Source organism: Rhineura floridana, chromosome 2 (assembly GCF_030035675.1).
Source record: "Rhineura floridana isolate rRhiFlo1 chromosome 2, rRhiFlo1.hap2, whole genome shotgun sequence".
Classification (NCBI taxonomy): domain Eukaryota; kingdom Metazoa; phylum Chordata; class Lepidosauria; order Squamata; family Rhineuridae; genus Rhineura; species Rhineura floridana.
In genome coordinates this window covers 77464497-77481026 of record NC_084481.1, presented here as the reverse complement: position 1 = coordinate 77481026, position 16530 = coordinate 77464497, and the positions used below count along the sequence as shown (strand labels likewise).

General features: G+C 43.2%; 1 long non-coding RNA gene across 2 annotated transcripts; it reads right to left on the bottom strand.

Moving 5' to 3' along the window:
* Window positions 1-2465: 2465 nt before the first annotated feature.
* LOC133378174 (uncharacterized) lies at window positions 2466-16187 on the bottom strand. 2 transcript variants are annotated; one of them, XR_009760900.1, is made up of 4 exons: window positions 16100-16187; window positions 6531-6616; window positions 3999-4150; window positions 2466-3460 (listed from the first exon to the last, which is right to left on the bottom strand). It is a non-coding gene; the product is annotated as an uncharacterized LOC133378174 (long non-coding RNA). The 2 variants fall into 2 exon arrangements; XR_009760901.1 differs by lacking the exons at window positions 2466-3460; window positions 3999-4150 and adding an exon at window positions 5324-6439.
* Window positions 16188-16530: the final 343 nt, after the last annotated feature.

The following is a 16530-nucleotide window of genomic DNA, read 5'->3' as shown; positions in this document are numbered from 1 at the left end:
ACCAGATCACCTGGTGACACTCTTCCACATTATGGTGAGATGTACTGTATTCTATTTAAATTAAAGCAACCCCCCCAAATGTGCATCTACACACATAAATTAGTATGTACAATTGGTATGCAAATCTGTGGTCCCTTTTGCCCTCTTGTTTGGCCACCCCACCTCAGGGGAAAGTGTCAGCAGTTGAAGATCAGACCTGGCACTCACCACTGCAGATGAAGTTCTGAAACTGATACTCAGCCACTCACCTTTCTTGCCTTTTGGCCACCAAAAGACAACAGGTAGTTGCAGCAGTGGGAGATTGGTTCTATGCAGCTTCCCATTAAGAGCATTATGGGTTAATCAGGCCTCTGAGGAGTCCAGGGACAATGAAAAAGGATGAATGGTTTCTGTATACATGTATGTATCTATGAATATCTGTATCTATATCTAACTATCTAGAGTGAAAGAGATAGGGCCTCTTCAGCTGTGGCCCCCAGACTGGAATACCCTGCCCAAGAAGCCCACTCTGTTCTCTCGCTGATGGTGTTTTGGAGACTTCTGAAAAACATCTTGTTCAGGAGAGCTTTGGGGAGGTACTATATAGCCTGAAACTGCCCCCCTTTCTTTTTTTGCCCCCTTTCTAGTTTTACTTCTTTAGTCCGCTTTTAATAACATTCCCCTTGAATTGTTAACTGTGTTTTATGTATTTTTATCTATTTTAATGTTTTATTTACCGTGTGCCATTGCATTGTGAGCTGCCCTAAGGGCCCAAATGTGGGGTAGAAGGGTAGAACAGAAGTATTTTAAATACATAAAAATATATATCTATATCTATCTGTTCCTTTCTTTAAAAATCTGTGATCTGGTCTTGCAAAGTGACCAGATCTGGTCATAAAGTGATAAATCAATGTATTATTAATTGTAATAGTGCACATCTAAGAGAACACATTGATCTGCAGCTGGTAGATCATGGACTTAAGGGCCATCAGTGCAATTTTCTTTTTAAGAAAAGATGAGAGAAGCAGAAAAGCAGGAGGGGAGAAATGCTCATAGAGCAACAGAAGGACAGCCGGAAAAAAGACATATATATATATAGTAAAAAAAATTAAACAAGGCTCACATAGTTCAAGTTGCAGTTAAAGTTGAGATCTGGGTCTGCAAATCTTGAATTGCTGAGAGAAGTGATAGAGCAGCTTTTTCTGGATTTCCACCCTGAGCTTTTATTGAAAATTTTTATGGGAATGCATGGAGTGCTTTAAGATTCAGTTCACCAACTATTTAGGCCATACCATTAGGATTTAAGCTGATGCGGTCCCACTGAAGTTGATGGGACTTAAATGGGATTAAATCAACGTATTCTTCACTTTATTACAGGCTTATGGATCAGGCTGCCCAAGATAAGATAAATTCAAGGATAAGGCTTCTGTCGATGGGGCTGTCAGATAGTTTGTTATATATCCCTCTTAACCCTAGAGTTCATAGGTCTTCCTAGTCAGTGTGAAGCAGTTTAATCTCTGCTATTGTTGCGGAACAGGCTTACATGAATGACCCCTTTTAATACTTGCAAATCTCCTTCCTCTGACACTTCACTTCCACCATTAGAGAAAAGTTGCTTAAAAATACCACCAGAGGACTTGCAAAATAGCCAACATCACTTTCATATTAGAAAACCTGGATTTTTATATCATGCGAAAAATCAACCTGTACATTTCTTTAGATTTTTCTTCCCTGACTTTGTTAGGGATGAAACTAGCAGAACACTCATCCATCATTCAGTACAATAGGTGGTATTCAATGCTAATTATTATTGGAGAAGACCCACTGAAATCAATGGACTTCAGTAATGAAGCTACTGTGAGTATGACTTAGTTGCGGACTTAGGCTTGAGGTGTTCTTGGGGGGCCCAAGGTGGAGAAATAATGAGATGAGACACCATTATGGTTGCGATAGTGGACAATGAAGTTGCAACAGTGGAAAAACCATAAACCCCCTGCTATGGGAAGGCAAACACCCCCAGGGAAGGCCAACCATGTTGGGGCAAAATTCCTTCCCAACCCTGTCAACCAGCAACTGACCAAGTCCACAGCAGCAGGGAAACCACAGCAAAACCAATCCTGAACTGAGGGAGGGTGGGAGTGAAAAATCTTTGATGCAACTGGCTGCGGTGGATGGGGCAGACTCCTTTTTATAGGCCCTTGGGTGAACCAGACAGAGCCCGGTTCTCCCTCTGGTCCGCTCACAAACCCAACTCCTGCAAGATCCAAGCAGCTATCTCATTGGCTCTTGCTAGAGTCCTCCCCCCCCCCCACTGGCCTGTGCCAGCACTGAGGCACTTTTGCCTTGAAGACTCTCCTTCCCCCAGGTCCCCGCTGCCTCGCAAATTTGGTCTCAGGCCAAGTCCGGGGGACTGGTAACTTGCGGGCCCAGATGTGAGGTGTTCCTGGGTGGGGGCAAGGTGGAGAAATAATGAGACAAGACACCATTGTGGGGCAAGACAAGGCCACAACTTCTTTATTGATTACAGTGACATGAAAAGGGGTTGGTGTGGCATGGATGCAGGATCAGCACATCGCACAGCCTGATTGCTATGCGAAGTGAACCCCCGCCCCCCAGCCCAGGTGCTGGGGAGGAAACCTAGGAGGTTGGTATCCCCTCCCCTTTGGGAAAAGGTGAAGGGAGGGCTTGAGATCTCCTTGGTATGGATGGATGTTATGGAGAACAAAGCCAACCGGGGGTGCTGTCTCCCTTCTGGGCCCCCAAGCTGGGGCTTTGGTTATTTTGGCCCACGTCCCCTAAGGGGGGCCCTAAATGCGAACCTGGGGGCTAACCCCTGTTACCCATAAAATGGATCCTGCCCAATGACTACTCCCGCTACAAAAGCTGTGAGGCCCACCTCGCGGCTCCCCACCAACCCCTAATGTGACTCCAACCAATTAGCAAGGACCTCCTGGAGATCTCCCAGCCAAAGATCATTTCCTGTCTCAGATAGATGGACTCCATCATGCCAGTATAGCCCAGCCATTTGTGTGAAATGTCTGGGTGTTGGATTACCTCACCCCCATTGGCACACACAAAGCAGCCCACCACCTTGTTCACTTTCCTCCAAGCACCGTCAAGACGTGCTGGGTCATCCACCCATTTCCAGGTGATGTGCTCCAATAGATTTGACCAAAATATTGTTGTATGAGGGTAGCGGGAGAGTAGGTGGCCCAGGTGGTTGGTGACTGCAAAGCTGATGTTGATGCCTTTTCTTAACCAAGATCATTTTCATCAAGTTGTATCACTAGCACATCTAATGGTCCAGTGCTGGCTGCCTGATCCAAGACATGAGGCAGGAACTCATCCCACAACATGCCCTGAATACCTATCCAAGAGATATGGATGGAATGGCTGAGATGCTGCTCCCAGTGGGAAGTTTTGGCATGATGCCCTGCCCAGAAGACGATGCTGTGTCCCACAATCCAAATTTTCTTTGTACCTGTAAGGGACAATGAGATGGGCAAGAACTCAGTTTTTGTGCAACAATACCTGAGGACTTGATAGGTGGATGAACACCACCTGCCAATGGCCTTGATGTGCCCCACAGATGGTCCCTACTCTGCAGCAGAGGTGGCTGCCCCAATATGAAAGGAGTGGGAGCCAAAATCCCCAGGGGTGAACCCTAGGTCCCTTAGTGCCAAACTCATCACCCTTGTGATGGGGAGTGCCCCATCCTTGTGTATCATCAGAAGCTCTGGGTCCAAGGGGTGCAGTTGCTAATAAGAATTGGTGTCTTGGTCAGGACAGGGGCCATCCCCTTTTGTTGCCTGTAAGACAAAATCCTTCCCCCAGCCCTGCTGGTCACACATTTCAAGTGCCTGATGTGAATGTGAATTGCTCCCCAGAAAAAGGTGAGATCTCGAATGTGTAAGGCCTGGCCATCATAGTCATGAGAGAATGCCTTAGTGATTTCACCCACATGTAGGGCCCCAAAGAAAGCCAGTGACAAACTTGCCCAAAAGAGCAAGGCCTCTTACTTGGACCAACACAGGGAAGGCAAGACCTCATGTATTGTCCTGAGAAAGTCATATGGGTCTTCTTTTATCCAGCTGGGTAGGTGATTCTTGATGCCAACCCTCCATGGCTTGACAAACCCAGAAGGAGTTGCCAGGTTTGGGCAGGCCCCTGACTTTGGAGAAGAATGACAAGGCTGCCTGTTAGATAGTCAAGGTTCTCGGCACTAAACCCTGCTCCTTAAGGGAGGCCAGGTATCTGAGCAATGTTGTTTCCCCCACAATATTATGTTGTTTCCCCCAGCCAGTCTCTTCCCCCCTTTAGACGTTCTGCAGATAATTGGAACTGAGCCAGTGCTGCTAAGTAAGAGCTCAGGGTTGATGGGGCAATGGATGGTATACTCCCTGGGCTATGATGCCATCCCAGCGTTCCAGAGTTTGCCTGGGAATGGTTTGGGGTTGAGCTCTGTTCCTGGTAACAGGATGCGGAAACAATCCTGAAACTGGGACAAGGCATCTGCAATGCATTATCTAGCCCTAGCACAAATCTAGCTGAGAAGAGAATGTTAGCTTCCACACAACAGAGAACAAAGACCCTTACCAATCACATCACCCACTCAGAGTGGGAAGTTTGCTTGTTAATGACCTGCACCACCGCCTGGTTATCACACCAAAACCAGACCCTTTTGTTGGCAACTTCCTTTTCTCAGATATGCACTCACAACAACGGGAAACAATTCCAAATAAGTCAGGTCCCTTGTGATGCCCTCTGCTGTCCAGCATTCTGGCCAGCACTAGGCACACCACTCCCCCCAAAAATAAACCCTGATACCCAGGCTGCCTGAAGCATCCGACGTATCTCAAGGTCTCTCCTACCATGAGGAAGTCCTGCTATAATAAGATGCCATTAAAGGAAGCCAGAAAGCATAACCACGTGCAGAGCGAAGCAGCTATCTGATTGGCTCTCACTGGAGTTCCACCCCCCCCACACACAGCCTGTGCCAGTACCAAGGAGCTTTTGGCTTGAAAATGCTCCTCCTCCCTGGTGTCTGCCATCCCACAAATGTGGTCCCAGGCCAAGTCCAGGGACTGGTAACTTGGGTGTCATCAACATTCTATACAGAAAGCAAAAAACCATTTTTTAAAAATGCTAAATATTGTGGTATATCCAGTGTTTCATAGGACCTTGAGAACAGGTTAGCTTGATGACCTATTTTAATATAACTCAGTCATGAGGTTCAGCATGTAGTGATATACTTGCATTGAATTAAAAATAGGAAATAAATGTAATTCTGGGGTTTAGTAACTTTCATGTACCTTTGTATAACTCACAAAAGATATAGCCTCAATATAACGGAGCACGAATAAGGAGGAGCATCATAATAGTCTCCACTGCAAGGTTAGCTAGTGGCTTTTCTATAGTCTTTGGTATCTAATTTGACAGACATATTGTCTTCTACAAAGCAGGCAGTATAATTACCATGAGAAATGGATCAAACAATCTGCTCCTGCTTACTCAGAAGTAGTCAATTCAATGAGACTTACTCCCAAATAAATACTCCTAAGACTACAGCCAAAGAGGTTTTCAAATATGTGGTAATTATGGATGACCCCAGGATTCAAAATGAATATAAGCAATTATAATGCAAGAGAAATTCATAGACTATATCAATCTATGAAATAGTTCCCCACCTGCAGATTTTTTTTATTATTAAAAATTGCTGGGAAGAGAATCAGTGCTAACTTTAGTCCAGTACGTCTGCAAAAGATGTCTTTGTTTTCAACATACGAGGTGGTAATGAATGAACAAACTCCGAGTTAAAAAGGGATTCTGGCTCCAAAAGGGCATTTATTTATTGACCCTAATGGGCCCATCTAAACTTAGCTCATAGTTACCAGCAGAGACGTGGTAGCTGCTGTGGCGTGGCTATTCCCACACCATTTTTGGTAATGTCAGAAGGCTCATGTACACAAAGTCAGAAACACACATACTTCCTATGCTAGTTCTTCCCCATCCTGGGGACAGATAGCAATGAAGTGGGAAGTAACCATGTTGATGGTTACACCAACAAGATCTACAAATCTTACATGGTTGTTAGTAGCTGCAATGCAGTGGCTCTCACATCAGTGCTGGTAAGACATGAACAACCCCCCCCCCCGCATTAGCTGCAAATACTTATACATAGTTTGCAGACAGATAAACATGGTTTGTTGAAAGCAAAGTCTGATGACATTTTACTCCAGCCTTGCTGATTTAATCTGCAGAGATAGTTATCCATGGACAAATAAGAGTATCTCGTAAAATAAAAATATCTCATGGCTGAAACTATAAGAAAAGGAAGGGGGGGAAGTAAAAATAAAATTCCCTCAATTCTAAGCATTGGGTAATTCTGAAAATCGTTGCATGCATCCATCTTTCTGTCTTTCTCCAAATGTCAAAGGCAAAGACAGCCAAGTAGGTTAACCTGTAATTAAAAGCAGAATATATATGTATAATAATCTTTCTATGATGAAATTAAGATATCTCATGTCTGCACAAATCAGAGCAGAACTCACAATTTTATCTTTGGCTTTATCTTGTCATGAGTTATTTACTGCTTCTTCTTCCTAGAACAGCACACCTGCACATACCCTGAATTTCCCTAGATAGAAAGGAGACAGCATTGGGGCACTCCACTCTTAAATTAAGGCATTAAGAGCTTGATGCTTCAGCCCTGACATACATGAGGTCTTTTGATTGACGTGAGCAAAGTTTGTTGGATCAGACTGAAGTATGCACCTGTACATTAACCCTTTATACAATAAACAATGGATTCTTTTTAGAAAAATGTCATTCACTTGGTTGGAACTGGTTGGCCAGTGGGGTATGGGTTGATTCATGCAACCATTAAAAAAATGAAGTCAATGTGAGTTGGCTTTAAAAAACATTGGATCTGGGCATATTCAATAAAACTTTCAGAATTCTGGTCATCCATGATCTTAATGTGTTAGAGCATTGATAAAACCAACATATCAAATCAGGTTGTTTCTAGGGGTGTGCTGAGTTTTCCCTCATGAAAATTAGGGAGAAAAAAAAGAGTGTTTGAGGGGGAAAGAGTGAAAAATTTCACAAGTTGCATTGCTTATTTTTTGGGCTTTCTGGTTGTGCCTTTTCACACCAGCTTCTTTCCCCAGTCTGGATCCTCAGTATCATTTTTCTTCATGAGGAGAAACAAGGTAGCCAAAGGTGTGCTGAAGCAGGATAAGGAGATTGCAGAGAATCTGAATGGATTTTTTGAATCTGTTTTCTCAGGAATTGAGGCAAATAGTAATGACAAGAGATGAAGTTATAGGTTTAATAGACAAAATAAAACTGACAAATCGTCAGGTCCGGATGGCATCCACCTGAGCGCTCTCAAAGAAATTGCTGGTCTTTTAGCAAAAATATGTAATATGTCCGTCAGATCTGGCTCCATCCCTGAGGACCTGAAAGTGACCAATGTAATCTATGGGGAGGCTACATATAGAATATTGTGTACAGTTCTGGTTGTCTCACCTCAAAAAGGATACTGCAGAGTTGGAAAAGGTTCAGAAAAGGGCAGCCAGAATGACCAAGGTGATGGTGCTGCTCTCCTATGAGAAGGTTGCAGCATTGGAGCTTTTTAGTTTAGAGAAAAAGCAAGTAAGAGGTGACATGACAGAAATGTATAAAATTATGCATGGCATGGAGAAAGTGGATTGAGAAAGGTTTTTCTCCATCTCTCTTAACACTAGAACTCATAGACATCCAATGAAGCTGAATGTTGGATGATTCAAGACAGAGAAAAGAAAGTACTTCTTCACACAGTGCATAGTGAAACTATGGAATTCACTCCCACAAGAGGAAGTGATGGCCACCAGTCTGGATGGCTTTAAAAGAGGATTAGACAAATAATGGAGGGTAAGACTATCAATAGCTACTAGCCATGATAGCTATGCTCCACCTCCATGGTCAGAGGCAGCATGCTTCCAAATACCAGCTTCCGGAAACCTCAGGAGGAGAGATTGCTCCTATGCTTAGGTCCTGCTTGTGGGCTTCCCACAGGCATCTGGTTGGCCACTGTGAGAACAGGAAGCTAAATTAGATGGGTCATTAACCTGATCCAGCAGGCTCTTCTTGTGTTATTTAGCCATGTGATTATGTCAAAAAGCCAAATTAGAATGTAAAGGCACTTCTCCCACTCATCATATGCTCAGAGACGCATTACCAAATTCTTCCAAGCTCACAGCAAGTGGATTGGACTGTGAAAGACCAACTCAAATTGTGTTTGCATTTTGACAAATTTGTAGGGCAGTACAATATATCAGAGAGGTCAGGTCTCTTGCTCCCCTGGTGCATTCACTATAGCTGCCCAATTTCCCTGCTTTTTAAAGTTTGATAGAAATATCTGTGGGCAAGGTTTTTTGCCTATTAGTGAATACATTTATAGTTGGGCATTGGGGGGGCAGAATTCATGTTGTTGCTGCTGCTGCTCCTCATGTCACCAACATAACCATGACCCAAACTCCATTATTCACTTCAGTAAGTGCTTTACTGGATGGGGGTAATGGTATTTTCCTGATGACAAAATCATTACCTATTGAGCAACTGGGAAAATGTGATTTCCTGGCAACATAAGCACTTCCTTGAATGTAGGCACTAATATCTGCACATTTATTGAGAAGAAAATGGAATGGGGCTGGAATAATGTCTTTTGGAAGATTGCCTTTCACCGGCTGGACCATAGATTTGTATAACGGCATTATGATAATAGCAGTTTTATTTTCAGTTCCTTTCCTAATCCCTAGCATGGAATTTGCCTTTTCACAGCTGCTGCACACTGGTTGACATCTTCACTGAGCTATCCACTACAACTCCAAGGTCTCATTCCTGGTCAGTCACTGCCAATTCAGACGCCATGAGCATAAATGTGAAATTAAGATTTAGTTTTGCTCCAATATACATAACTTTACACTTGTTTATGTTGAATTGTATTTACCATTTTACTGCCCATTCGCTCAGTTTGGAGAGGTTCTTTTGGAGCTCTTCCCAATCCCCTTTTGTTTTAACAACCCTGAACAATTTAGTATAATTAGCAAATCTGGCCATTTCACTGCTCATCCGTAACCGTAGATCGTTTATGAACAAGTTCAAAAGCACAGGTCCTAATACCAGTCCTTGGGGTCTCCACTTTCTACATCCCACCACTGAAATAACATTCCATTTATTCCTATTCTGTGCTTCCTGTTACTTATCCAGTTCCTAATCCATAAGAAGACCTCTCCTCTTTATTCCATGACTGTTAAGCTTACTTAGAAGTCTTTGGTAAGGTACCTTGTTGAAAGCTTTTTGAAAGTCAAGTACACTATGTCAACTGGATCACTTCTACCTATTTGCGTGTTGACACTCTCATAGAATTCTAATAGTTTAGTGAGACAGGCCTTAACCTTGCAGAGCCATGTTGGTTCTGCTTCAGCAAGGCTTGTTCTTCCACATGCTTGAGGGACTCCACTTTCTACAGCCCTCCATTGGGAGAACTGTCCATTTATTCCTACTCTCTGCTTTCTGCTTCTTAACCAATTCCTTATCCACAAGAGGACCTCTCCTCTTATTCCATGACTGCTAAGCTTCCTCAGAAGTCTTTGGTGAGGTACCTTGTCAAACGCTTTTTGAAAGTCTAAGTACACTATGTCCACTGGATCACCTCTATCTATATGCTTGTTGACACTCTCAAAGAATTCTAATAGGTTACTGAGACAGGACTTTCCCTTGCAGAAGCCATGCTGGCTCTGCTTCAGCAAAGCTTGTTCTTCTATGTGCTTAGTTAATCTAGCTTTAATCATACTTTCTACCAGTTTTCCAGGGACAGAAGTTAAGCTAACTGGCCTGTAATTTCCGGGATCCCCTCTGGATCCCTTTTTGAATATTGGCATTACATTTGCCACTTTCCAGTCCTCAGGCATGGAGGAGGACCTGAAGGACAAGTTACATATTTTAGTTCGCAGATCAACAATTTCACATTTGAGTTCTTTGAGAACTCTCGGGTGGATGCCATCCAGGCCTGCTCCACGAGCTAGAGGGAGCCCCAGCTGATGAAGCGTCAAAGGCCCCAGATGACAAAGCGTCAAGGCGAGTTAAGCAGCAGGTGAAAAGAGGGTAGCTCCCATTTATTTCATTCTTTAATTGAATTAAAACAGCTCAGAGCAATAAGTAATAAGGGCAGCCTAAGGTCACCCTGAGCTAGGAGCCAAATCCTGGAAGAACCTATATCTTAGGAGACAGATCCTAGGAGAAGGAAGCCTATAGAAAGCTAGTTTTCAACACCACCCTAGCAGGAAAGCTTCAGGGGACACTGTAAACAAGGCTAAATTCCAGTCGGAGAGAAGGGGGTAAAGGAAACTCCACCAATACATACAGGGAGAGAGTCAGCTCAGTCTTTGCTAAAAAGGGCAGCTTTAGCCTTCCTTAAACACAACCACAAGCTCTGTTTCCCTAGGTTAAAGAAAGGTCAGACTGTTCTAGGTGGGAAAACAACAAACAAAAGTCCTTAAACAGCCCCGCCCCTCGCTAAGGAAGGAAGCCTGCCTTCCTGCCTTCAAAGGGAGGAACTCTGAGATAATCCTAAGGAGTTAAGCCCCAGCTGACAGTTGAGCCATCAGCCTGAATTAACACATCACTGCACCCTAGCGAGGGAGCCTGCTCCACGAGCTAGAGGGAGCCCCAGCTGACGAAGCGTCAAGGCGAGTTAAGCAGCAGCAGAGCGAGTTCGGCAGCAGGGCGAGGAGGCCAGGCCCCCCCCACTCTGCCCGTCTGTTCCCTGACCTCAACTAAACCGCAGTCCCCAACCAATTGACGTAACAAACCTTAAACAAAACTATGCAGGTAAGAAGCCAGCAGGGGTGTGGGGGCTTTCAAGTGTTTTGCACTGCCTACAGCATGTACGACTATCTGCCTGTTGGACAGAAGTCGTGGGTGTGCTCTCAGTGCAATGAGCTCCTGGCTCTCCGGGAACGACTTCATTTCCTTGAGGCCAAGGTGGCTGACCTGGAAAGCTGAGAGAGGCAGAGAGGTGTGTGGAGGAGGCCTTCAGGGACGTTATAGCTCTTCTGCTATCATGGAGAACGATGGTCTCGGGGAAGGAGAGCATCCAGCCGAGGAAGAGGGAAACAATCCCTTAGAAGGGACCCATTCCTTGGGGGATGAGCAGCTATCCTCTCGTGCCGAGGATATATCTCCAGGGGGTGGAGGGATCCTTGTAGTGAGTGATTCAATCATTAGGAACATAGAAAGTGGGGTGTGTGATGGGCGTGCAGACCGCAAGGTGTTTTGCCTGCCTGGTGCGAAGGTTGCGGATATCGCCCATCGTTTAGATAGTTTGGTAGACAGTGCTGGGGAGGTATCAGTGGTCGTGGTGCATGTTGGCACCAATGACATGGGGAAATGCAGCCATGAAGTCCTGGAAGCAAAATTTAGGTTGCTAGGTAGGATGCTGAAAGCCAGGACCTCCAAGGTGGCTTTCTCTGAAATGCTACCGGTTCCACATGCAGGACCAGCCAGACAGGCCCAGCTTTGCAGTCTCAATGCGTGGATGAGACGATCGTGTCAGGTGGAAGGGTATGGATTTGTTAGGCACTGGGGAACATTTTGGGACAAGCCGGGCCTGTACAAAAGGGATGGGCTCCACTTGAACCAGAATGGAACCAGACTGCTGGCACTTAAAATTAAAAAGGTAGCAGAGCAGCTTTTAAACTGACTGAGGGGGGAAACCCGACAGGAGCTGAGGAAGGTCCACTTCGGAATAAACCTCCCCCCTGGGATAAAGACCTAAGAAATGATGAAATTTTAAACGGGGTAGGCCTAGAAGTAGGCATTGTGAGAGCAGGGCACAGGATATAAATTCAGAAGGGCAAAATTACCACAGGCCAAACCACAAGTGCCAAAGACACTTGAAGAGGGACACTGCTTACAAGTGCCTGTACACTAATGCTAGGAGCCTCCGAACCAAGATGGGAGAACTGGAGTGCTTGGTCTTAGAGAAGAGCATTGATATACTGAGCATAACGGAGACCTGGTGGAATGGAGAAAACCAGTGGGATACGGTTATCCCTGGATATAAACTATATCGGAAGGACAGGGAAGGACATATTGGTGGCGGAGTCGCTCTATACGTGAAAGCATTGAATCCAGCAAGCTTGAAACCACAAAATAGGCGGGCTCCTCCACAGAATCGTTGTGGGTGGTGATACCATGCCCCAGGAGTGATTTAATACTGGGAACGATTTATCGTCCCCCTGATCAAAATGCTCAGGGAGACCTTGAGATGAGATATGAAATTGAGGAAGCATCCAAACTAGGAAATGTGGTAGTAATGGGTGACTTCACCTACCCTGACATAGACTGGCCACATATGTGTTCCAGTCATGACAAAGAAGCAAAATTTCCAGATATTCTAAATGACTATTCCCTAGACCAGTTCGTCATGGAACTGACCAGAGGGACGGCAACCTTGGACTTAATCCTCAGTGGGGACCGGGACCTGGTGCGAGATGTAAGTGTTGTTGAACCGATTGGGAGCAGTGACCATAGTGCTATTAAATTAAACATACATGTAAATGGCCAATTGCCAAGAAAATCCAACATGCTCACATTTGACTTCGAAAGAGGAAACTTCACAAAAATGAGGGGATTGGTAAAAAGAAAGCTGAAAAACAAAGTCCAGAGGGCCACATCACTCAAAAATGCTTGGAAGTTGTTTAAAAACACTATATTAGAAGCTCAACTGGAGTGCATACCGCAGATCAGAAAAGGTACCGCCAGGGCCAAGAGGATGCCAGCATGGTTAATGAGCAAAGTCAAGGAAGCTCTTAGAGGCAAAAAGTCTTCCTTCAGAAAATGGAAGTCTTGTCCGAATGAAGAAAATAAAAAAGAACACAAACTCTGGCAAAAGAAATGCAAGAAGACAATAAGGGATGCTAAAAAAGAATTTGAGGAGCACATTGCTAAGAACATAAAAACCAACAACAAAAAATTCTATAAATACATTCAAAGCAGGAGACCATCTAGGGAGGCGACTGGACCCTTGGATGATAAGGGAGTCAAAGGTGTACTAAAGAACGATAAGGAGATTGCAGAGAAGCTAAATGAATTCTTTGCATCTGTCTTCACAGTGGAAGATACAGGGCAGATCCCTGAACCTGAACTAACATTTGCAGGAACGGATTCTGAGGAACTGAGACAAATAGTGGTAACAAGAGAGGAAGTTCTAGGCTTAATGGACAATAATGGAGAAAACTAAGGAATGTCAACAAGGAAAAAAGACAACAAAGGGTGCCACAAATCAGACTACTTCCCATATCCAAAATAGAGTCCAAGAAAGAAGGCTTATCCTATGAACGTCCCCATAAAAGCACAACTTAAGTAGTTAGCTTCAGAAAGTTATGCCAGAGCATGCCCCAGAAAAAAGGCTCATAAAGAATGATCTAATTTATGCTCTGAAGTCATTCACTCACAAAACAGGTAATAGGTAATCTGCTAATTCATTATTAAACAAAATTCCTGCTTACACCTGTAAGGCAGCAGTGGAAACCTCACCAGGTGCCAAATTGACCCACTAAGCCTCTCTATTGGCTCTTGGGACTTTCCTTATGCTCCACCTCCTCCTTAGCCATACCCCCTCTTCCCAGGCCACATCCCTCACCACTCCTGCTTTGCACCTTCCTTTAGTGAAAAAGGTCCCCACTCTAGCTGTCCATATACACAATTTGCTCTGCTTTGTGAAATAAAAGCTGATTGAATTACAGCCTTCCATACTTTTTAACACAACAGTGTCCAGTGTGATAAATAGGAATGCTATTCTGTAGGTACAGCAGAGAAATGTAGACCTGTCATTAATGGCAGTGGCAAATATCAAGCTGTCACACAGTGAGATAGGTAATGGTGACACATTTGCCAGTCTCTCCTAGTTTAAATGAGCTAGATTAGAATGCTCAGGGAAATATGGGAATTTACCATCTTGTCCTATTGTCACAGGATACCAAGTTTTTGATCATTTGTAAGAAGCAAAGTTATCATTAAAAGGTGTGACTCTAATCAAAACAAAATACATGTTTAATTAGAAAACATCTTGAGGTATTCAGTTCTAAATTCATATGTGGAGAACTTAACTACAGAACAGAACAGAACAGACAATGATACAGTATGGGAAATGCCAGTGTATCAACAGGCTTACAGTTGGTGATCATAAACTTCAGGATGGAATTTACACCTGATTTATATCCCTGGAAATCTCACTGAACTAAAAGGAGATTTGTCTATCTATTCTTCACATTCAGTTGGTACTCTTTATTTGCCAGCTCTTTCAGTTTTCATGAGAAATACCTTGGGGTGATTTCTGTTGTTCATTCCATGTCCCCATATGATTATAACCAGATGGTAAAATATTATTTTTCTTAGGTTAAAGGTACTGAAAGGCAGCAGTTCATGCTGACTTAATCTGAGGCTGATGAAGTGGTTTGTATCTTTGGAGACATCTAGATTGAATTATCACAGCACATTATTTTATGTGGTCTCTTGGATCAAATTCCTTGGATAATATTAAACTGCCTAACAACCAACACACTGTAGACAAGCTCCATAGCTGATCTAGATAGTACCCTTCAAATTACAGCCACTGGCATTACCCTTAAAACATACTGTAAAGGTGCAGTGACCCTCAACCTTGGATGCAGTTATTATCTTGAAGTGATCTTCTTCATCCAACATGATTAGCAGAGCACAAGGGCAGGTCTATTGGCCCACCATTTATTCCCGGTTGTGAAAATGTTTTTAAAAGGCTGAAATGTTTCCAGACTACCTTAATTGGCATTCCTCCCTATGGCTACGAGTAGAGATCTTCAGATGTTTCCCTCCACACATTCAGTGAATGCATGGAAGGTAGAGTGGAATAGTACCTGCTGGTCCCACCCCTTGACACCATCATGCCCATTGACCCTGCCCCTGATGTGTGCAAAAGTCACAGGCATAATCTTCCACATAAACAGGAATTTCAATTAGTCTCTGCCTCTTTGAGCATCAAGTTATTGTGGTCTGACTGATGAAAGAGTGATTTTGAAATGGCAGGTCATGGGTAAATGTTAAGGAGGTTCTCATGCTGTTCATAGCCACTGTGGGAACATGGCTTGGGAGGTAGAGGCTATGCCCATCTCTACTCAAATGCAGAATGGAGCTCTACTGGAATAAAGGTTTTCTACTCATTCAACTGAAGGAGCCTCTGCACATGTGCATTTGTCTGCACATTCAGATTAGCATCTGCTATTGAAATGAGTGGGAAGGTTGCAAGTGCAGGAGTTCCATTGCATTTCTGAGTATATCTAAACCTCTGAATGAGAGCAAGTGGACATTTGAAAGTTCACAGGGTTGTTCTTGTTAGTTTTATTTATGTTCAGTATTTACAGAGTGGCATTCAATGCTCGTTCTACTCAGAGTACACTTATTAAAGTTTATAGAGATGTCTAACAGGTTCAATGGGTCTAGACTGAGTAGGACTTAGTTGAATATAAGCCATAGTTTGCCTTTCAGGTTTGCTCCTCTCAAGGTGCCTCCTAACACGTTAAGAACAATAGATTACATTATAAATCATTTTTAAAAATTAGGTGATACCCAACTATTTGCCATACTCAGAGTAGACCCATTGAAATCAACAGACTGCATTAATTTCAAATAAAATAATACCTGTTTAGTTTATTGCACAATAGCCAACCAGGTGTTTTGTATTATATAAAGAAAAATACATATACAAAAGAGGACAGATTAAAAATAGAGATTAAAAATAAGATAAATCAGTTATATAAACATACTAAAATAGTACAAAGATTGATTATTTAAATTAGATTAATTAAAATGGCTCTCAGGAACATATATTTTCACCAGAGGGAATAGCAACTTTCCTCCTCTCTAAGGCTAATTTAGCAACCCAATAAGTCACACAGAAATCTGTTCCTGTCAATAAAAATACAATCTTATTTTAAAAGGTATTATCTCTAATACCAGCAATGAGGGGGACAAGATATTGAATTCTTAAGTCTGAATATAAGGGACATTCTAAGAGAAAATGAGCCATATCCTCTACCTTCCACCATCCTGCTGGGCAATATCTGCTCATTCTGCATTGACCATTATATCATCCCTTAACCTCCATCAGCTGCAGAGAATGAAGTCTACATTTGGTTAGAAGCCCCTTAAGGCCATATGGACAAATAAAAGCCAAATATGGGAGCAGTTTCCCAGGGGAGATGGTAAAAAAATTATATAGCGTGTTAGAAAAACCATGTGGAAGTAGCCTGGAAGTCAATATTGGTTAAACACCTTGTGACTTCCAGACGAGCACCTATTGCTGCTGGGAGGAAGGGCGGGTTAACAAATAATAAAATAAATAATAATGGTTGTTATTGTATTGTTATTGAAAGATGTTGCTGTTGCTTTTTTAACAATGTTAATATTTTGTTATTTAAATTTTTGTACACTGTATTACTCTTTTCTGATGTGTATTTTGTATTTGTA